This window comes from Ranitomeya variabilis, chromosome 6 (assembly GCF_051348905.1).
Source record: "Ranitomeya variabilis isolate aRanVar5 chromosome 6, aRanVar5.hap1, whole genome shotgun sequence".
NCBI classification, from domain to species: domain Eukaryota; kingdom Metazoa; phylum Chordata; class Amphibia; order Anura; family Dendrobatidae; genus Ranitomeya; species Ranitomeya variabilis.
Window position 1 is genome coordinate 304,124,788 of NC_135237.1, and position 24,615 is coordinate 304,149,402.

Consider the following 24,615-nt stretch of genomic DNA (forward strand, 5'->3'; position numbering starts at 1 on the left):
AGGTGATATAGATACAGTAGTCTTAGTGTTTCTTATGTGATGTGGACAACAATCACAGCATATCCTATGTGATGCATATACAGAAGCCTTAATGTCTATGCGATGTCTACAGCAGTCATAGTGTATCCCGCATATACTGCAGTCTTAATGTTTCCTAAATTATGTATATATATAGTAGTCTCAGTTTCTTCGGTGTGATGTATGGAGCAGTACTGGAATCTCCATGCAGCCTGTCTTCCAGCAAACACAATGAGCACAGTGTGCTCAGTGTCTCTCTTTGAACTTATATTTCCTATCTGACAGCACTGTGAGCATGAGAAAGTTCTCCTGCTTGCTGTGCCACCTGAGAGGTCCTGAAAGTTCACCACCAATGAACTCATTTCACCAATGTGATGTTGTCTTGAGCGCCGTGGGAAAATTTCACATGGCGCTCGCGCTAATGTCAGAAAGGTGAAGTGAGTTAATTGGCCACGAACTCGCAAGACCTGTCAGGTGGCACTGCGAGCAGGAGAGCTCATGGTGAAGTCACATAGGTAATAGGAGTTCACAGAGAGACACTGAGCACACAGAGTTCAATGTCACTGCTGGATAACAGGCTGCATGGTTGCATCATGCAACCATGGAGCCTGCCATCTAGATGTAGCAGAGCTGGACCCGTCATGGGACAAATGGATTAGCAGCATCTCTGCAGAAAAGTGAGGAATAATGTTGATTGGGTTTTAGCTTTTTTTGCAGATGACAAGGGCATAGGGGGAATGGGCGAGGTCATAAGTATGGTATAATTAAATTATTAAAGGAGTCTGTGTCATTCTTTCTATTAAAGGACTTTTTTTCTGGGTGTCTGTGTTTTCTTACAATGTGACTATGTGGTTAACAATGGGGGAGTCTTATTGACACCTCTCCATTACTATCCTAGGGGCTTGATGTGACCTGATAATACAAAGGTGACATCAATCCCCTCAAATATCACCCCACTTGCCACCGCTACAGGGCAAGTGGGATGTGCGAGGCTAAGTGCCAAAATTGGCGCATCTTGGAAATGCGCCTTTTCTGGGGCAGCTGAGAGCAGATGTTTTTAGCCTGGGAGGCCCAGTATCCATGGCCCCCTCCTAGGCTATTAATATCAGCCCGCAGCTGTCTGCATAGCCTTTGCTGGTTATTAATTATAGGGGGACCCTGGATCTTTCTTTTAGGGTCCCCCATTTTAATAGCCAGTAAAGGCTAAGCATACGGTTATGAGCTCCCCAGGCTAAAAACATCTGCCCCAGCTGTCAGCTTTCCCTCTGCTGGTTATCTATCTAATATAAATACATACATATATATATATATATATATATATATATATATATATATATATATATATATATATATATATATATATATCACTGACATCTATATATCTATTTGTTCTATGTGTATATATCTATTCTATTCTATTCTGTCAGTGTGATTTCACTATGTGAGGCATATGAATTGCTGGCTTTTCAAAGGGCACCAGTGCATAAAAATTGGACAGCACTTACATGATCCGAGTGCTGTGCTATTTTCTTTCTCACACCTATATGATTGAATTGGCGAGTCTCAGCCGAGTCTCGATGACAATCATAGCATGCTGTGATTTTACACTAACGCTGAATACGCCTGAGAAAATAAACAGTGATGTGAGCTGTCCCATAGATTAACACTAGTCTGAGTGCTATGCTTTGTCACATAGCACTCGCCCGTATTCTACGGTATTGTGATGCTGGCCTTACTACCATCATCTGACCCTTGCTGCCGCTAATAACACTGACAGCAGGAGTGGTGGATAGGGTTGAGCGAAACGGGTCGATCATTTTCAAAAGTCGCCGACTTTTGGCTAAGTCGGCGTCTCATGAAACCCGATCCGACCCCTGTGCTTGTCGGCCATGCGGTACGCGACTTTCGCGCCAAAGTCGCGTTTCAATGACGCGAAAAGCGCCATTTCTCAGCCAATGAAGGTGAACGCAGAGTGTGGGCAGCGTGATGACATAGATCCTGGTCCCCACCATCTTAGAGAAGGGCATTGCAGTGATTGGCTTGCTGTCTGCGGCGTCACAGGGGCTATAAAGGGGCGTTCCCGCCGACCGCCATCTTACTGCTGCTGATCTGAGCTTAGGGAGAGGTTGCTGCCGCTTCGTCAGAAGCAGGGAGAGCGTTAGGCAGGGTCCACTAACCACCAAACCGCTTGTGCTGCAGCGATTTCCACTGTCCAACACCACCTTCGGTGTGCAGGGACTGTGGAAGCTATTTTTTTTTTTTTTTTCCTCAGCGCTGTAGCTCATTGGGCTGCCCTAGAAGGCTCCGTGATAGCTGTATTGCTGTGTGTACGCCACTGTGCAAACCAACTGCTTTTTTCAAAGCACATATCCTCTTGTTCCTTTCTGCACAGCTATCTTTTTTGTTTGTCCACACTTTTTATTTAATTTGTGCATCAGTCCACTCCTATTGCTGCCTGCCATACCTGGCTTAGATTACTGCAGGGAGATAGTAATTGTAGGACAGTCCCTGTTTTTTTTTTTTTTTGTGGGAGATTAAGATTGGCATTTCTGCTACAGTGCCATCCCTGTGTGTGCCATCTCTCACTGAGTGGGCCATAGAAAGCCTATTTATTTTTTCCGTGATTTGTGTTCTAAATTCTACCTCAACACAAAAACACTACATCAATCAGTGGTAGAAAAATATTGGCCTCAGTCAGGGCTTGTGTGCCACTGCTGTGTGTGCTATCTCTCATTCAGTGGGCTATAGAAAGCCTATTTATTTATTTATTTTTTTTCTTATTATTTGGTTTCTAAAGTCTCCCTGAAAATAAAAAAAAAAAACTTAAAAAAACAGTGGGAGAGTAATATTGCCCTTTCAGCTTGTGTGCCAGTCTTGACTCCTGGGTGTGCCACCTCTCTCATTCAGTGGGCCATAGAAAGCCTATTTATTTTTTTTTTAAAATATTATTGGGTTTCTAAAGTCTCCCTTAAAAAACAAAAAATACATAAAAAAAACAGTGGGAGAGTAATATTGCCCTTTCAGCTTGTGTGCCAGTCTTGACTCCTGGGTGTGCCACCTCTCTCATTCAGTGGGCCATAGAAAGCATTTTTTTTTTTTCCTTGATTTGTGTTCTAAAATCTACCTCAACACAAAAACACTACATCAATCAGTGGTAGAAAAATATTGGCCTCAGTCAGGGCTTGTGTGCCACTGCTGTGTGTGCTATCTCTCATTCAGTGGGCTATAGAAAGCCTATTTATTTATTTATTTTTTTTCTTATTATTTGGTTTCTAAAGTCTCCCTGAAAAAAAAAAAAAAAAAAAAAAACAGTGGGAGAGTAATATTGCCCTTTCAGCTTGTGTGCCAGTCTTGACTCCTGGGTGTGCCACCTCTCTCTCATTCAGTGGGCCATAGAAAGCCTATTTATTTTTTTGGTTTTTTTAATATTATTTGGTTTCTAAAGTCTCCCTGAAAATAATAAAAAAAAAACTTAAAAAAACAGTGGGAGAGTAATATTGCCCTTTCAGCTTGTGTGCCAGTCTTGACTCCTGGGTGTGCCACCTCTCTCATTCAGTGGGCCATAGAAAGCCTATTTATTTTTTTTTTTAAATATTATTGGGTTTCTAAAGTCTCCCTTAAAAATCAAAAAATACATAAAAAAACAGTGGGAGAGTAATATTGCCCTTTCAGCTTGTGTGCCAGTCTTGACTCCTGGGTGTGCCACCTCTCTCATTCAGTGGGCCATAGAAAGCATTTTTTTTTTTCCTTGATTTGTGTTCTAAAATCTACCTCAACACAAAAACACTACATCAATCAGTGGTAGAAAAATATTGGCCTCAGTCAGGGCTTGTGTGCCACTGCTGTGTGTGCTATCTCTCATTCAGTGGGCTATAGAAAGCCTATTTATTTATTTATTTTTTTTCTTATTATTTGGTTTCTAAAGTCTCCCTGAAAAAAAAAAAAAAAAAAAAAAACAGTGGGAGAGTAATATTGCCCTTTCAGCTTGTGTGCCAGTCTTGACTCCTGGGTGTGCCACCTCTCTCTCATTCAGTGGGCCATAGAAAGCCTATTTATTTTTTTGGTTTTTTTAATATTATTTGGTTTCTAAAGTCTCCCTGAAAATAATAAAAAAAAAACTTAAAAAAACAGTGGGAGAGTAATATTGCCCTTTCAGCTTGTGTGCCAGTCTTGACTCCTGGGTGTGCCACCTCTCTCATTCAGTGGGCCATAGAAAGCCTATTTATTTATTTTTTTAAATATTATTGGGTTTCTAAAGTCTCCCTTAAAAAACAAAAAATACATAAAAAAACAGTGGGGGAGTAATATTGCCCTTTCAGCTTGTGTGCCAGTCTTGACTCCTGGGTGTGCCACCTCTCTCATTCAGTGGGCCATAGAAAGCCTATTTATTTTTTTTTAAAAATATTATTGGGATTCTAAAGTCTCCCTTAAAAAACAAAAAATACATAAAAAAACAGTGGGAGAGTAATATTGCCCTTTCAGCTTGTGTGCCAGTCTTGACTCCTGGGTGTGCCACCTCTCTCATTCAGTGGGCCATAGAAAGCATTTTTTTTTTCCTTGATTTGTGTTCTAAAATCTACCTCAACACAAAAACACTACATCAATCAGTGGGAGAAAAATATTGGCCTCAGTCAGGGCTTGTGTGCCACTGCTGTGTGTTCTATCTCTCATTCAGTGGGCTATAGAAAGCCTATTTATTTATTTATTTTTTTTCTTATTATTTGGTTTCTAAAGTCTCCCTGAAAAAAAAAAAAAAAAAAAAACAGTGGGAGAGTAATATTGCCCTTTCAGCTTGTGTGCCAGTCTTGACTCCTGGGTGTGCCACCTCTCTCTCATTCAGTGGGCCATAGAAAGCCTATTTATTTTTTTGGTTTTTTTAATATTATTTGGTTTCTAAAGTCTCCCTGAAAATAATAAAAAAAAAACTTAAAAAAACAGTGGGAGAGTAATATTGCCCTTTCAGCTTGTGTGCCAGTCTTGACTCCTGGGTGTGCCACCTCTCTCATTCAGTGGGCCATAGAAAGCATTTTTTTTTTCCTTGATTTGTGTTCTAAAATCTACCTCAACACAAAAACACTACATCAATCAGTGGGAGAAAAATATTGGCCTCAGTCAGGGCTTGTGTGCCACTGCTGTGTGTGCTATCTCTCATTCAGTGGGCTATAGAAAGCCTATTTATTTATTTATTTTTTTTCTTATTATTTGGTTTCTAAAGTCTCCCTGAAAAAAAACAAAAAAAAAAAACAGTGGGAGAGTAATATTGCCCTTTCAGCTTGTGTGCCAGTCTTGACTCCTGGGTGTGCCACCTCTCTCTCATTCAGTGGGCCATAGAAAGCCTATTTATTTTTTTGGTTTTTTTAATATTATTTGGTTTCTAAAGTCTCCCTGAAAATAAAAAAAAAAACTTAAAAAACAGTGGGAGAGTAATATTGCCCTTTCAGCTTGTGTGCCAGTCTTGACTCCTGGGTGTGCCACCTCTCTCATTCAGTGGGCCATAGAAAGGCTATTTATTTTTTTGGTTTTTTTAATATTATTTGGTTTCTAAAGTCTCCCTGAAAAAAAAAAAAAAAAAAATTAGGTGGGAGATTAATATTGACATTAGTGCTTGAGTGACAGTCCTGCGTGTGTGTCATCTCTGTGATTTTGTGCCACAGAAAACAGAGTGTGTAACATTGTGCCTGATTTTCCTTGTGGTCTCACCAACCTGTTAAGGGATATTGAAATCATACTGAAGTTATAGCTCACCGTGTAAGTTGTTTGACAGCAACAAATAAAGTTACTTTGGTTAAGATTTTAAAACAATGAGGAAGTCTGGTGCAAGAGGTCGTCGTGGGCGTTCATTGTCAGCTGGTAATGATGGTAGTGGTAGTGGAGCATCAGGTGGTCGTGGGGATAAAAATATTCCACCTAAGTCTGGAGCTGTGGAGCCAGTTTCGTCGTCAGGCTACAAAAGGCCTCGAACGCTCTCTTTTCTGGGAGTAGGAAAACCGCTTTTAAAGGCGGAGCAGCAACAGCAAGTTTTGGCTTACATTGCAGACTCAGCCTCTAGCTCTTTTGCCTCCTCTTCCGAAACTGGTAAATGTAAAAGCAGCGCGTCGCTTGTGGATGTTCACGGTCAGGGACAAGTCGCTTCCTTGTCCTCCTCAGCAAAAACTACAACAAGAGAGAAGGATGCAGCAGGCGACACAACGGGTCACTCCATGGAGCTCTTTACACATACCGTCCCTGGCTTAGAAAGTGAAACATTTAACAGGCCATGCCCATTACAAGTATATTCTGACATGGAGTGCACTGATGCACAGCCACAGCCAGAGTACTATGCTGCTCCTTTGACTCAGACCACCACATTGCCCTCTCAGGGTACAGATCCACAATCAGACCCTGATGAGACTATGTTGCCCCGCCACGAACGCTATACCACCGACCGACACAGTGACACAGACGAAGTTGCACACGAGCTCGTAGAGGAGGTAATAGATGACCCAGTTATTGACCCCGATTGGCAGCCATTGGGGGAACAGGGTGCAGGCGGCAGTAGTTCAGAAGCGGAGGTGGAGGAGGGGCCGCAGCAGGCATCAACATCGCAACAGGTTCCATCTGCCGGGCCCGTATCTGGCCCAAAACGCGTATCAAAGCCAAAACCTGTTGGAGGACAGCGTGGCCATCCGGTTAAAGCTCAGTCTGCAATCCCTGAAAAGGGATCCGAGTCTAGGAAGAGTGCAGTCTGGCATTTTTTTAAACAACATCCAACTGATCAGCGCAAAGTCATCTGTCAAAAATGTTCAACTAGCTTAAGCAGAGGTCAGAATCTGAAAAGTCTAAATACTAGTTGCATGCATAGACACTTAACCACCATGCATTTTCAAGCCTGGACTAACTACCAAACGTCCCTTAAGGTTGTAGCACCCTCGGCCAATGAAGCTAGTCAGCAACGCAACATCCCTTCCGTCACTGTAAGGCCACCATTTTCCGCACCACCGGCAGTATCTGTGCAGGTTTCTTTGCCAGCCAAAAGCAGTCAGGGTCAGGGAACCACCAGTTTTGTAGGAGGAAATATTGCATCTAGGGCACCGGCGGAAACAATACCGTCTCCAACCGTCTCTCAGTCTGCCATGTACACCGGCACACCCGAAAGTTCCACGATCTCCAGCTCTCCAGTCCAGCTCACCCTACATGAGACTCTGGTTAGAAAAAGGAAGTACTTATCCTCGCATCCGCGTACACAGGGTTTTAACGCCCACATAGCTAGACTAATCTCGTTAGAGATGATGCCCTACCGGTTAGTTGAAAGCGAAGCTTTCAAAGCCCTGATGGAGTATGCTGAACCACGATACGAGCTACCCAGTCGACACTTTTTTTCCAGAAAAGCCATCCCAGCCCTGCACCAGCATGTTAAACAGCGCATCGTCCATGCACTCAGGCAATCTGTGAGTACAAAGGTGCACCTGACTACAGATGCATGGACCAGTAGGCATGGCCAGGGACGTTATGTGTCCATCACGGCACACTGGGTGAATGTGGTGGATGCAGGGTCCACAGGCGACATCAATTTAGGGACAGTTGTGCCTAGCCCACGGTCTAGGAAACAGTTGGCTGTAGGCGTTCGCACCCCCTCCTCCTCCTCCTCCTCGTCCTCCTGCAGAAGCTACAGCTCTTCCACAGAACGCAGTCTGCCAACCACTCCATCGGCAGATGACACTGTTGCACACCAGTTGTCCCATTATGGGCCAGCTACTGCCAAGCATCAGCAGGCTGTATTGGCTATGAAGTGTTTGGGCGACAACAGACACACCGCGGAAGTTCTGTCCGAGTTCTTGCAACAAGAAACGCAGTCGTGGCTGGGCACAGTAGATCTTGAGGCAGGCAAGGTAGTGAGTGATAACGGAAGGAATTTCATGGCTGCCATCTCCCTTTCCCAACTGAAACACATTCCTTGCCTGGCTCACACCTTAAACCTGGTGGTGCAGTGCTTATTGAAAACTTATCCTGGGTTCTCCGACCTGCTCCTCAAAGTGCGTGCACTTTGCTCACATATCCGACGTTCGCCTGTACACGCCAGCCGTATGCAGACCTATCAGCGGTCTTTGAACCTTCCCCAGCATCGCCTCATCATAGACGTTGCAACAAGGTGGAATACAACACTGCACATGCTTCAGAGACTGTGCGAACAGAGGCGTGCTGTTATTTATTTGTGGGAGGATACACGGGCAGGCAGTAGGATGGCAGACATGGAGTTGTCAGGTGTGCAGTGGTCTAAGATACAAGACATGTGTCAAGTCCTTCAGTGTTTTGAGGAATGCACACGGCTGGTTAGTGCAGACAACGCCGTAATAAGCATGAGCATCCCCCTAATGCGTCTGCTGATGCAAAGTTTGACGCACATAAAGGAGCAGGCGTCTGCACCAGAGGAAGAGGAAAGCCTTGATGACAGTCAGCCATTGTCTGGTCAGGGCAGTGTACAGGACGAGGTAGCGGGCGAAGAGGAGGTGGAGGACGAGGAGGATGATGGGGATGAGTATATTTTTAATGCCGAACCTTTCCCGGGGGCACAGGAAATTGGTTGCGTGTCACGGCCGGGTTCTGGTTTTTTGAGGGACACAAGTGACGTAGATTTGCCTGCAACTGCCCCTCAACCAATCACAACCGGAGATTTGACAACTGGAACTTTGGCCCACATGGCGGATTATGCCTTACGTATCCTAAAAAGGGACACACGCATTACGAAAATGATGAACGATGACGATTACTGGTTGGCCTGCCTCCTTGATCCACGCTATAAAGGCAAATTGCAAAATATTATGCCACATGAGAACTTGGAACTAATATTAGCAACCAAACAATCAACTCTTGTTGACCGTTTGCTTCAGGCATTCCCAGCACACAGCGCACGTGATCGTTCTCACACGAGCTCCAGGGGGCAGCAGACTAGGAGTGTTAGGGGTGCACACATCAGAAGTGGCGTTGGACAGAGGGGTTTTCTGACCAGGTTGTGGAGTGATTTTGCTATGACCGCAGACAGGACAGGTACTGCTGCATCAATTGAAAGTGACAGGAGACAACATTTGTCCAGTATGGTTACTAACTATTTTTCATCCCTTATCGATGTTCTCCCTCAACCGTCATTCCCATTTGATTACTGGGCCTCCAAATTAGACACCTGGCCAGAATTGGCAGAATATGCATTGCAGGAGCTTGCTTGCCCGGCAGCAAGTGTCCTATCAGAAAGAGTATTCAGTGCTGCAGGTTCAATATTAACCGAAAAAAGGACTCGTCTGGCTACCCAAAATGTTGACGATCTAACATTCATTAAAATGAACCACAACTGGATTTCGAAATCTTTTGCCCCACCTTGCCCGGCCGACACCTAGCTTTCCTATAAAAGCTCTTGCCTGTGAATTACTTTTCTAATGTCTAATTTGCTGCAGCTGATTGTACAGCATACGACATGTTTACACCTCCCTAAATGGCAAAACTCCCCACACGGGGCCGTGGTATCGCGACTTGGCGCAAGCACCCGTGAGACTGCTGTTTGTCTGAAGAGGTGGGTGTGCTCGCTTTTGGTTGACGGCATTGCTACTGGGTCCCTCATAGTACAATGTAGTGTCTCTGGCGGTGGTGGTGCGCACCCAACGTCAGACACACCGTTGTAACATGAGGGGCCCTGGGGCGGTCCCGCCGGCCTCAAGAGAGTTCCCCCCTACCCCAGCTCAAAATGTGCTCTACCACGTGCAAAATTATGTCGCACAGCTCCACCAATCTTTAGTCTATTCGCTGACATCATTCAATGTCTGGCACTGACAATACAAATTTGTAGACATCTATGATGCAACTTAAAGTAGTCTGTGTCTGTGTCCTATATTGGCACCATTAAATAGTTACTGCCAAATTACTATGTCAGAAACTCAGTAGATGAGCCCACCCCTGTACCTAAGTATGCCACCTTTTTTTTTGTTTTGGTTGTTTTGCGAGACATTAACATCTATTTATATTTTGGGAGTACTGGGACAGACACTCCTTGCACTACTCCTCCACTCACCACCAAGCTGCCTGTGTATCCATGTAACCGCTGTAAAGCTGCCATGAGCCTATTGTTTGTTATTTTAGGCCTTTGATAGCCTGTCTGCGGTCCCTACTTTAAATACTCCTCCACTCACCACCAAGCTGCCTGCCCGTGTATCCATGTAACCGCTGTAAAGCTGCCATGAGCCTATTGTTTGTTATTTTAGGCCTTTGATAGCCTGTCTGCGGTCCCTACTTTAAATACTCCTCCACTCACCACCAAGCTGCCTGTGTATCCATGTAACCGCTGTAAAGCTGCCATGAGCCTATTGTTTGTTATTTTAGGCCTTTGATAGCCTGTCTGCGGTCCCTACTTTAAATACTCCTCCACTCACCACCAAGCTGCCCGTGTATCCATGTAACCGCTGTAAAACTGCCATGAGCCTATTGTTTGTTATTTTAGGCCTTCGAAGCCTGTCTGCGGTCCCTCCTTCCACTAGGCCTCCACTGACCAGACCACTGCTGCCCGTGTACCCCTGGAACCAATTTTAAAGTGCCTACAGCCAGCCCATTTTATTGTGTTAGGCCTTCGAAGCCTGTCTGCGGTCCCTCCTTCCACTAGGCCTCCACTGACCAGACCACTGCTGCCCGTGTACCCCTGGAACCAATTTTAAAGTGCCTACAGCCAGCCCATTTTATTGTGTTAGGCCTTCGAAGCCTGTCTGCGGTCCCTCCTTCCACTAGGCCTCCACTCACCTGACCACTGCTGCCCGTGTACCCCTGGAACCAATAATAAAGTGCCTACAGCCAGCCCATTTTATTATGTTAGGCCTTTGAAGCCTGTCTGCGGTCCCTCCTTCCACTAGGCCTCCACTGACCAGACCACTGCTGCCCGTGTACCCCTGGAACCAATAATAAAGTGCCTACCGCCAGCCCATTTTATTATGTTAGGCCTTCGAAGCCTGTCTAAGGTCCCTCCTTCCACTAGGCCTCCACTCACCTGACCACTGCTGCCCGTGTACCCCTGGAACCAATAATAAAGTGCCTAGAGCCTATTTTTTATTTAATTTAATATTAATAAAGCCAGGATGAACTACGATATACCACGCTATGAGCTACCCAGTTGACAATTCTTTTGCGAGAAAAGCCATCCCACCCCTCCACCTACATGTTAAAGACCGCATTGTCCTTGCATTCTGTCAATTTGTCAGTCCAAAGGTATACCTGACAACAGACACATGGACCTGTAGGCCTGGCCACGGAAGGTTACGTGTCCTTTGTGGCTAAATGGGTTAATGTATTGGATGCATGGTCCACACAGGGGACAGCCTGCAAAGTCTGTCTGCAGTCCCTAGTTCAAGTTGTCCTCAACTGAATAAAGCTGAGCTTCTACCTTCTGGCTCTGATTAACTGCTGTTTTTAAAAAAATTGGCTGTTCCGTCCTTCTAAAGGTGTCTGCCCCTGCCTGGTGTTGTCCTCAACTGAATAAAGCTGAGCTTCAACCTTCAGTTCCAAACATACAACAGAAAACTGGTACAATACAAAAAGTGGCCTCCAGCTACAAAAACTTTCTCCTACAAGTAGTTAACTGACAGTTTTTTTTCCAGTGAAAACACAGATATGGCATCCAACGAGTGTTGTCCTGTCTCGTCTTCTTTATATTATTGCCAAGAAGCTGCAACTGAATAAAGCTGAGCTTCAACCTTCAGTTCCAAATTACCATTTTTAAAAAAGCAATTGGCTGTTCCGGCCTACTAAAGGTGTCTGTCTGCCCCTGCCTGGTGTTGTCCTCAACTGAATAAAGCTGAGCTTCAACCTTCTGTTCCAAATTACCATTTTTAAAAATGCAATTGGCTGTTCCGGCCTACTAAAGGTGTCTGTCTGCCCCTGCCTGGTGTTGTCCTCAACTGAATAAAGCTGAGCCTCAACCTTCTGTTCCAAATTACCATTTTTAAAAATGCAATTGGCTGTTCCGGCCTACTAAAGGTGAATGTCTGCCCCTGCCTGGTGTTGTCCTCAACTGAATAAAGCTGAGCTTCAACCTTCAGTTCCAAATTACCATTTTTAAAAATGCCATTGGCTGTTCCGGCCTACTAAAGGTGTCTGTCTGCCCCTGCCTGGTGTTGTCCTCAACTGAATAAAGCTGAGCTTCAACCTTCTGTTCCAAATTACCATTTTTAAAAATGCAATTGGCTGTTCCGGCCTACTAAAGGTGTCTGTCTGCCCCTGCCTGGTGTTGTCCTCAACTGAATAAAGCTGAGCCTCAACCTTCTGTTCCAAATTACCATTTTTAAAAATGCAATTGGCTGTTCCGGCCTACTAAAGGTGAATGTCTGCCCCTGCCTGGTGTTGTCCTCAACTGAATAAAGCTGAGCTTCAACCTTCAGTTCCAAATTACCATTTTTAAAAATGCCATTGGCTGTTCCGGCCTACTAAAGGTGTCTGTCTGCCCCTGCCTGGTGTTGTCCTCAACTGAATAAAGCTAAGCTTCTACCTTCTGCCTCTTACTAACTGCTGTTTTTTTAAAAAATTGGCTGTTCCGGCCTACTAAAGGTGTCTGTCTGCCCCTGCCTGGTGTTGTCCTCAACTGAATAAAGCTGAGCTTCAACCTTCTGTTCCAAATTACCATTTTTAAAAATGCAATTGGCTGTTCCGGCCTACTAAAGATGTCTGTCTGCCCCTGCCTGGTGTTGTCCTCAACTGAATAAAGCTGAGCCTCAACCTTCTGTTCCAAATTACCATTTTTAAAAATGCAATTGGCTGTTCCGGCCTACTAAAGATGAATGTCTGCCCCTGCCTGGTGTTGTCCTCAACTGAATAAAGCTGAGCTTCAACCTTCAGTTCCAAATTACCATTTTTAAAAATGCCATTGGCTGTTCCGGCCTACTAAAGGTGTCTGTCTGCCCCTGCCTGGTGTTGTCCTCAACTGAATAAAGCTGAGCTTCAACCTTCTGTTCCAAATTACCATTTTTAAAAATGCAATTGGCTGTTCCGGCCTACTAAAGGTGTCTGTCTGCCCCTGCCTGGTGTTGTCCTCAACTGAATAAAGCTGAGCCTCAACCTTCTGTTCCAAATTACCATTTTTAAAAATGCAATTGGCTGTTCCGGCCTACTAAAGGTGAATGTCTGCCCCTGCCTGGTGTTGTCCTCAACTGAATAAAGCTGAGCTTCAACCTTCAGTTCCAAATTACCATTTTTAAAAATGCCATTGGCTGTTCCGGCCTACTAAAGGTGTCTGTCTGCCCCTGCCTGGTGTTGTCCTCAACTGAATAAAGCTGAGCTTCAACCTTCTGTTCCAAATTACCATTTTTAAAAATGCAATTGGCTGTTCCGGCCTACTAAAGGTGTCTGTCTGCCCCTGCCTGGTGTTGTCCTCAACTGAATAAAGCTGAGCCTCAACCTTCTGTTCCAAATTACCATTTTTAAAAATGCAATTGGCTGTTCCGGCCTACTAAAGGTGAATGTCTGCCCCTGCCTGGTGTTGTCCTCAACTGAATAAAGCTGAGCTTCAACCTTCAGTTCCAAATTACCATTTTTAAAAATGCCATTGGCTGTTCCGGCCTACTAAAGGTGTCTGTCTGCCCCTGCCTGGTGTTGTCCTCAACTGAATAAAGCTGAGCTTCTACCTTCTGCCTCTTACTAACTGCTGTTTTTTTAAAAAATTGGCTGTTCCGGCCTACTAAAGGTGTCTGTCTGCCCCTGCCTGGTGTTGTCCTCAACTGAATAAAGCTGAGCTTCAACCTTCTGTTCCAAATTACCATTTTTAAAAATGCAATTGGCTGTTCCGGCCTACTAAAGGTGTCTGTCTGCCCCTGCCTGGTGTTGTCCTCAACTGAATAAAGCTGAGCCTCAACCTTCTGTTCCAAATTACCATTTTTAAAAATGCAATTGGCTGTTCCGGCCTACTAAAGGTGAATGTCTGCCCCTGCCTGGTGTTGTCCTCAACTGAATAAAGCTGAGCTTCAACCTTCAGTTCCAAATTACCATTTTTAAAAATGCCATTGGCTGTTCCGGCCTACTAAAGGTGTCTGTCTGCCCCTGCCTGGTGTTGTCCTCAACTGAATAAAGCTGAGCTTCTACCTTCTGCCTCTTACTAACTGCTGTTTTTTTAAAAAATTGGCTGTTCCGGCCTACTAAAGGTGTCTGTCTGCCCCTGCCTGGTGTTGTCCTCAACTGAATAAAGCTGAGCCTCAACCTTCTGTTCCAAATTACCATTTTTAAAAATGCAATTGGCTGTTCCGGCCTACTAAAGGTGAATGTCTGCCCCTGCCTGGTGTTGTCCTCAACTGAATAAAGCTGAGCTTCAACCTTCAGTTCCAAATTACCATTTTTAAAAATGCCATTGGCTGTTCCGGCCTACTAAAGGTGTCTGTCTGCCCCTGCCTGGTGTTGTCCTCAACTGAATAAAGCTGAGCTTCTACCTTCTGCCTCTTACTAACTGCTGTTTTTTTAAAAAATTGGCTGTTCCGGCCTACTAAAGGTGTCTGTCTGCCCCTGCCTGGTGTTGTCCTCAACTGAATAAAGCTGAGCTTCAACCTTCTGTTCCAAATTACCATTTTTAAAAATGCAATTGGCTGTTCCGGCCTACTAAAGGTGAATGTCTGCCCCTGCCTGGTGTTGTCCTCAACTGAATAAAGCTGAGCTTCAACCTTCAGTTCCAAATTACCATTTTTAAAAATGCCATTGGCTGTTCCGGCCTACTAAAGGTGTCTGTCTGCCCCTGCCTGGTGTTGTCCTCAACTGAATAAAGCTGAGCTTCAACCTTCAGTTCCAAATTACCATTTTTAAAAATGCAATTGGCTGTTCCGGCCTACTAAAGGTGTCTGTCTGCCCCTGCCTGGTGTTGTCCTCAACTGAACAAAGCTGAGCTTCCACATTCTGGCTTTCGCCCTATACTATCAGATATTAAACTGCATTTGGCCTACTAGTGTGGTTATGCCCTTGAAACAGTGTCTGCTGCTCTTGGGTTTGCTACTCCACTGAACAAAGCAATGCCGCCTGTTTAGTCCTGTTACCAATTTTGAACTGCATTTAGCCTACTTTATTCTTTGGCCCTATATCTGTTTCCTCCTCATCCTGCCCATTGCCCAGCCACTGCTAGATGAGTCTGCTGGTACATTGACCTAGACCACTACATTCCCCTTATACTCTACACAGCCAGAATCTGACCCTGCTGAAAGTAAGGTTCCCCTTCCCGCATGTTATACCACCTTACACAGGGACAGAGAGGAAGGTGCAGATGAAAGTGCAGGTTCCTTCATCAGGTGGGGGGGCATACTCGTTGGCGACGTCACTGGCACAGGGCCCCTCAGAGTACGCAAAAGTGTCGCTGCTGGTGGGAGGCGCCCCCGCCATGCAAACACACATCGCTGTACTTTGAGGGGCCCTGTGCCAGTGCCAATGCGAACGAGTGGGCCCCCCCTGCTTGCTCAGGATCACAGCACTTGCAACGTTGAAATACTTACCTTTCCCTGCAACACCGCCGTGACGTAGTCCGCATTTCCTGGGCCCACGAAAAACTTGAGCCGGCCCTACTCCCCCCACAACTTTTGCCAAATGACCCCCAATTCCCTATGCCCAACTATTATTATAAAGTTAATTAAGATTGACAAGCTTCAGAAACAAGAATGGATGTTTTTGGCATTAAAATGGGCACTGTAGGTGTTTTCCTGGCCTCCACTCACTGCCGACTATGCTTCCCCATTGACTTGCATTGGGTTTCGTGTTTCGGTCGATCCCCGACTTTTAGCGATAATCGGCCGACTGCACTCGACTCGACTCTGGACAAAATCGGGTTTCACAAAACCCGACTCGATCTTAAAAAAATGAAAGTCGCTCAACTCTAGTGGTGGATTAGAGTATCAGTCGCAGCATGTGCTATAAATAAATAAAGAACTGGCGTGGGTTTTCTTGTATTTTTGATAACCAGCCAGGCAAAACTCACAGCTGGGGGCTGCAACCCTCAGCTGTTAGCTTCAGCAAGACTGGTTATCACGAATAGAGTGGTCCCTAAGCCATATTTTTAAATAAATAATTTAATTAAACAGTGTGAGGTCCCCCTCATTTTTGACAACTAGCCTTGCTAAAGCAGAAAGCTGGGGCCTGGTATTCTCATGCAGGTAAGGAGCCATGGATATTCCCCCCAGCCTAAAAATTGCAGCCCACAGCTGCCCAGAAGTGGTGCATCTATTAGATGTGCCAATTCTGGTGCTTTGCCTGGCTCTTCCCACTTGCCCTGTAGCGGTGGCAAGTGGAGTTCATATTTTTTGGGATGATGTCCGATAACATCAAGCCCACAGATTACTAATGGAGAGGCATCTGTAAGACATCTATCCATAGTTTCCTTGGTGACTATGCTCCCAGCTGCCTTGAGATCATTAACAAGTTCCTCCGTGTAGTTTTAGGATGCTTTCTCACCTTCCTAATGATCACGGATACCTCACAGGTTGAGATTTTGCATGGTGCCCCAGATCGATATCGATTGGCAGTTATTTTGTATTTCTGCTATTTTCTTACTTTTGCACCAACAGTTGTCTCCTTCTAACGCATCATCTTACTTATGGTTTTGTAGCCTATTCCAGTTTTGTGCAGGTCTATGATCTTGTCCCTGACATCCTTATAAAGCTCTTTCGTCTTGCCCATGTTGTAGTCTGACTGAGTCTGTGGACAGTAGTCTTCTATAGAAGTGACTATGTAAGACAACTGTCTTTAATGCAGGTAACAAGTTGATTGGGAACATCTAACTGATCTGTAGGAGCAGGGCTGCCACTAGAAATTTCGGGGGCCCCATACTGGCAAAATTTTCGGGGCCCCCTTATGACTCCACCCAGGCTCCACCCCAGCCCCACCTCCAACCCTCGAACTGTCCACAGCACCACCGCTGTCTCTTGGAAAAACTCCACTTCTCACCAATCACACGTTAACAGTTCCCATCACCAGATCACACACATAGCCAGCATAGCCACCCCTTCATTCCAGCCTGTGGCCTGCAGCATCATCCCACTCATGCCTCCTCCAGCAGCGACCCTGGGTCTCCGCTTCACCACAGCCACCACCCCCAGTAAGCAATAAGAAGCATGGATTATAAGAATCACCACCATTTTATTAAAAAAAAATCCTATTTTTCTCCTCAAAATTTGGGGTGCGTCCCTTAATCCAGAGCATCTTATAAAGTGAAAAATACAGTATATTTTTATCACGCCTTTATTTTTGAATTGGAAATAAAAATCTTACATATTTTTAGTTTTTAGTCTTTTTACATAATTGTTTTAATTTTTTTTATTATTTTACATACTTTTTAAAATAATTTGAATACATGTCACTATATTTTTTAGTCTTTTAGTGGACTTGAGATTGCTAATATTGTTCATACTAAATACTGCAAATATCATACTATATATAGCATTATACAGTGAAATTAATAACTGGAGTGCAAAGATAACAATGAAATGGGCTTTTAGTAGGCCAGTGGCTGTTGAGGCAATTATAGACACTTAGTGATCACATTACCAGGTTGACAAAACCACAGAAATGCCATATCATTGACTGACAATTAGTGTTGAGCATTCCGATACCGCAAGTATCGGGTATCGGCCGATACTTGGGGGTATCGGAATTCCGATACCGAGATCCAATACTTTTGTGGTATCGGGTATCGGTATCGAAACAACATTAATGTGTAAAAGAAAGAATTAAAATAAAAAATATTGCTATACTCACCTCTCCGACACAGCCTGGACCTCACCAAGGGAACCGGCAGCATTTTTTGCTTAAAATGTGCACGTTTACTTCCTCCCGTGATGTCACGGCTTGTGATTGGTTGCGTGCCGCCCATGTGGCCGCGACGCGACCAATCACAGCAAGCCGTGACGTAATTTTCAGGTCCTGAATGCCTAATTCTAGGCATTCAGGATTTTAAAATTACGTTCCGGCTTGTGATTGGTCGCGTCGCGGTCACATGGGCGACGCGACCAATCACAAGCCGTGATGTCACGGGAGGCAGGAAACGCGCGCATTTTAAAATTACGTCCCGGCTTGTGATTGGTTGCGTGCCGCCCATGTGGCCGCGACGCGACCAATCACAGCAAGCTGTGACGTAATTTCAGGTCCTGAATGCAGAATTCTGCATTCAGGACCTGAAATTACGTCACGGCTTGCTTGTGATTGGTTGCGTGCCGCAACCAATCACAAGCCGCAACGTAATTTTAAAATGCGCGCGTTTCCTGCCTCCCGTGACGTCACGGCTTGTGATTGGTCGCGTCGCCCATGTGACCGCGACGCGACCAATCACAAGCCGGAACGTAATTTTAAAATCCTGAATGCCTAGAATTCGGCATTCAGGACCTGAAAATTACGTCACGGCTTGCTGTGATTGGTCGCGTTGCGGCCACATGGGCAGCACGCGACCAATCACAAGCCGTGACGTCACGGGAGGAAGGAAACGCGCGCATTTTAAGCAAAGAACGCTGCCGGTCCCCTCGGTGAGGTCCAGGCTGCGTCGGAGAGGTGAGTATAGCAATATTTTTTATTTTAATTCTTTATTTTACACATTAATATGGATCCCAGGGCCTGAAGGAGAGTTTCCTCTCCTTCAGACCCTGGGAACCATCAGGAATACCGTCCGATACTTGAGTCCCATTGACTTGTATTGGTATTGGGTATCGGTATCGGATTAGATCCGATACTTTGCCGGTACCGGCCGATACTTTCCGATACCGATACTTTCAAGTATCGGACGGTATCGCTCAACACTACTGACAATGGCATTGCAGTTAGCTCTAGTGGGTGTTGTTTGAGACAGGTGTTGGCTGCATAAAAAAGCCCGAACGCACAGTGTATGAGCGAACCCCTGATCCTAATGTATACACCCACATATAAAGTAGAACTTACTGGCCCATGCTACATCAGGATCTCACTGTAGGATGAGACTTTACAGTTTATGTATTAATATTTATTCATGCTTTTAATGTCTTTATAGCACTCCAGGTATAATACTTTTTTATGATAAACTTCCTCTAGTGATCATGTGGGCCAAATGGTAATGCTGAGATGATCACTTTTCATAACAATATTTTGGCTCTCCACCAGCTGAGGCAAAAGACATGTCAAGATGCATAATGAGTTAATTTGGTGATGCTAAGAATTTACCCTTCCTCTTTATCATTCTATTTAAATATCATTTGCTCTTTGTTATTTCTACTCTTTGTTTACAATATTCATTCATTCTTATATAGGTATAGTAACGTTGAAAGCATACTTCATTCTTCATTTTTACAGACATAACATTTCTGGGACTGCATGGTTTCCTCTAGAGACTCATTCAGGCCGCAAAGTATATTATTCCAGTCAGTTTACTTGGAATCCACAAGTGTATTCTTAGCTATTGTTTTGCTGCATATCAATATATTTCAATATTTTTGAAATAGCTGACATAAAGTCCATAGAATGTGAAAGGTCAAGCAGGGATTTTTATCATCCACAATATTTAGTTATCTTCTCAGAAATAACATCCCTCTTTATATAATAAAGTCACAATGATCCTCCCTTGCTTTTATCATTACAAGACATTAAATACTGCCTAGAATCTATATACATACATTGTAGTATTTTTTGACCAACTATTAATATTTTTCTTATCATTGTTAATGTGAATTCTTCTTTATAAAATGTGTTACCTTATGTATTTATTTTTTTAATTATTTAAAATAAAATACTGGTTCATATTCTTTTCTGCAATCTATTACATTTTTTAAATGTAATTTCTCTATGTGAGTTTGGGTACAGTTATCCGGTCTGAGATACTGTTACCAGAAGAATACTACTGTGCAGCAGTCACATTGATTTTTAGCTTGTAGAATTAAGATGTTTTTTCAGTGTTTTCAGTGTTCATTGTGATCTGCGCAGAGATCGTTGTGTAGGTAGGGGAACAGGTAAATCCTCTCGAGCAACTGATGGGAATAGTGTTATTTTGTGATATCTATCTATCTATCTATCTATCTATCTATCTCTATATATCATCTATCCATATCTATCAGTCTAGTTATCTATCTATCTATCATCTATCTATCTATCTATCTATCTATCTATCTATCTATCTATCTATCTCTGTCTATCATCTATGTATATCTATCAGTCTAGTTATCTATCTATCATCTATCTATCTCTGTCTATCATCTTTCCATATCTATCAGTCTAATTATCTATCTATCTAGTAAAAAAGGAACAGCACAATAGTTCATAGAGGGTGCCAGGCCTCCAGGCAAACAGTCTAATATTTGCCAAACTAAACAGAAGAAAAAAATGAAGGCAGCACGCCAATTTTTCAGGTGGAAAAAAGTGAAAAAACTTTATTCTGCCCCTCTCATACTGAGCAACGTTTCCGCTCCTCCTGAGCCTTTGTCAAGGCTTGACAAAGGCTCAGGAGGAGCGGAAACGTTGCTCTATCTATCTATCTATCTATCTATCTATCTATCTATCTATAGATCTATCTATTTATCTATCTGATTAATTATCTATTTATCTCCTATCTGTCTATTATCTATCTATCTATCTATCTATCTACGTATGTATCTATCTATTTTCATTGTTCTGGCTGTGAACTTCCTGTGCTTGGCTTATGCACTTTCTTTGGTACTTTGGCAACTATTCTAGGAACCACACTTAGGCATTCCCCTGCAGCCCGGTTCATCCTTGAGTGGAAACAAAACAATTCCTGGGAATCTGTATCTCAGTCTACACTAAAAAAAAGACAACTGCAGAATTCCTGTCTATGTCTCAGGTAAGCAGAGCATCATAAAAAAATTCAGTTTATCCTTTACTTAGTTTGCACTGAAATATGCTGACATCTGTTCTTAATATTTCCCACAAAAGCATTAATGCTCCTCTCATGCACTTCATGAGCATCACAGCATAACATTTTATATTTGTATTTATATTCTAAACACGTTTTTTCGCATTTAGAGGAAAAAATGTGGTTTAGTAAAAAAAACATAAAATTGTAGTATGAACCATTTTAATGCTGCATTTGCACTTTGCTTAAGCTTATTAAATTGTCATTTAGAAAATTATTAAATTATGCCAAATCTCTAATGGAGTGCTTGGTGCAAAATGATCAAACACTTACTTCAAACTTCATCATGTTCATTCATTAATATAAAAATAATTATTGTGTAAAATCTACATGATATACTGGATTTTAAGATGTTTTTTGCAAGTTGACCAAATTTGCAGAAAGCTTAATCTAATATAATTTATTCAGGAAAAAAATGCTGTTGTAACAAAGCACAAATCAAATGGGAATTTACAAGCTACTTCAGTACTGTACAGATTAGCATAATCATGAATATGCCAAGGGATATTAAACATATTTGTTTGTACAATATTAGTTTTGAAGATGCCACATAACTGGAAGTAATTTAAACAAACTTTTCAAAGTGTACTATTTCCAAAGCAATTTATCACAATAATTTAAAATAAATTCTTTTTGAGGAGTTGTTATATATAGTCTACTGACAGCAAGACCGTTCATTATACAATATAACTTCACTTAAGAGTTACACTTTTCACTCAATAAAAGAAAATTGATTTTAAAACAACTTTCTAATATCTCTGCATTAGCAAATATCTACTCGTTTAAATGGTTTGCATTAAACAGGCTGCCGAGAAAAGTAAAACTTTTTGGGCTTTCTCAAATCCAATCCAATTTAGTTTTCCAAAAGTGACAATAGGTAGTGTCTTCTTGATGGGTTGCACCTTGAGTTAACTTTACAGTAACTTATATCTTTAGTAATTGTCATTTTATCTGCATGTCCTTTAATGGCACATTAATGTAATTCAGAGGACAGCCAATATGGCTACACTTTCAGTTGTCAGTTTTGCAAAACTGACTGCCAAAATTGAATAGAAATTATCATATCTTTAGAAGAAAAATTATATATACTAAGCATAGTATAGGATGTTTTATTTTTAGGTTTTAATACAAATATTGTTTAAAGGGCTGTCCATGATGTCTAAAGAGTAATTGTTTTTCTATTAAAATATTGATCCACCTTTGTAATGTGATGAATTTTTGTAAAATAATGTTTTATTTTATTTTGCTTTCTTCTATCTCTAACTCAAAGCTTAAATGCTAGCTTACCTGAAAAGCTCATGCTGTCTTAGCAACTGATTTGACTTCTTGCACAACAAAGATCCATGCTCAAAGACTGCCCCTATCCTCATGCTAAGACAGGGAGAATGTTTATATATAGTATCTAAGTATGGAGATGTAGAGCAGACAAACATACAAAACATTTTCCAAAGGTAGAGAGATATAGAGCGAAGGATAGGAATGTACCAATCAAATGGGAATAGAAGGAGAAAAGCATACCTCAAAAACAGCACGTTACTGTAATGACACCTAAGGTGACACTGGAGCCACCCAGGGGGTGTTATCAGGGGGCTCTTGAATGAGCGCAGGGAGTGCAGGCAGAAGGCACGCAGTGCACAAGGAACTTAGACTAGTGCAATGAGCACAGGACCTGTCACTGAGAGATCACGTGACCAGGGGGGCAGAGCCTCTGCACGTGAGTGCAAGGGAGGACACTGAGCATGCAGAGCACAGGGAAAAGACAGTAAACATGGTCAAGGAGAGCCGAGAGTCAGAAGCCAGATGAACGCGCAGTACCGAGGGACACGACAAGGAGTAAACGGGGACAAGCCAAGGGGGTCAGATAACCAGGAGAGACAGAGCAGCACAAAAGCAGGATACAGAGGCAGAAGTCAGGGACAAACCAAATCATACACAGCAAGGCACACAAGCACAGAGGCACACGTTTAAGGATGAGTCACCTGGGTCAGCAACCACTAACAGGGTATACGGAGGTATCACCGACACTAAATGCAGGTTCTGCCAACATTAAAGATGCCCCAAATCAAAGAGAGGTGGGCTGAATTAACCTTGACCTGACCAGGATGGAGGCGGAACCATCCTGTCCAGTCATGACTGTAATAATATCCAATAGCATCAGTGATCTCCAATTCAGCACAGCGTCTCCAAGGAGCTAGGAAGCAAATCTTTCACTGGCAAGGAATAGAAGGTCTGACCAGATTTTATAAGGAGAAGAAATGACCAGATCAGCAACAGCTTTAAGATGGAGATGCAAGTTTCTTACAAGCATGAAAGGGTCAATAACCTCTTCTGCACTAAAGAAACATAATACATTTAGTATGAAACATAAACACACAGGCTAAATGGAAGATCTGTGATTTACAATACTGAGTGATCTTTTAACCTCAGATCTCCTAGGAGGACATGACTACTTGTGACAGTCACATAATTTACACACATGTGCTCTGGTGGACATCTGCAGATGCAAAATGACAGAGAGTGACATGTTTAGAGCTATTTTTCCATTATGTACAGCTATGTACTTGGATACTATGTAAAATGAGAGGACTCTATATTACACAAGATGGCGCTATATAAAGCAAAAGTGAACGCTAGGTAATATGAGAAGGATTGCTCAAACCATATTGTTTAATAGCATGTTAAAGCAGACAGACCACAGTAAACGATTGCCTATTGGTAATGGTTTACAATTGGTGGTCATTTAGTGCTACCGTTAGGTCCATGTAAATGTACCACTATATAGTACCATTATACAGTATCCATATACAGAATAAATATTTACATTAGTAACTTGCCACTGATGTCTTGTTTGATTAGCCTTTTTTTTTCTCCATCTTGTCAAACTTTCATTTTAATGTCTGAATGACTTAGATACTGCATTGATTTTCACTTTGATCACTGAGGAAGATCACATCACATATATACATATTTGTTTCTTGTATAAAAAATATCCCCAACACTGTGCAGCTGAATATAGATATGTATCCATCCTTGATATATAATTGGCTATTATGCAACCCACCATTCCAAGTTTCAATTGATAATTCACCACTGTGAATTAATCCGTAAATTAATTAGCCACCGTATTTTTCCTCCAAATTATTACCAGTCACTCTCCTACAGCTCCAAACACCCTCCACTCTACACCTCCAGCTCCCTAAATCATTATAATTAATGCTTCTCAAATTCCATTCCCCAATTTAGTATGTCATGTTGTCTTTCCCATCCTCCATGCTCAATTCATTATAATATAATGTCTTCTCTCCTATTCACCATCAATTCATTATAATTTTCACTCTCTCACCCCATCCTCAGTCCATTGTAATATAATGTCCTCTTTCCCACCACTAATCTCAATTCATTATAAGTTCTACTCTCACACCCCCACCCTCAGCTCATATTAATATATCATCTTTCACACTCCCACCTTCAATTCTTTATAACAAAATATCATCTCTCTCACCTTTCCACCTCAATTCATTATACTTTAATGTCCTCTATTCCACCCCTAAACTCAATTTGAAATAATTTACTCTCACCAACATAATTTCATTCACTTTACTAAAAGTCGTCAATGACATCATTACACATTGCCAGAGATGGCAATCTGAGCTCCCCTGTAGCATTGATGCCTTTCTCTACTGCCAAAAAGCTTCCTGCCCCAGGATTAGAGCATAAAATTTTATAACGATGGCAATCTCTCTATGGAC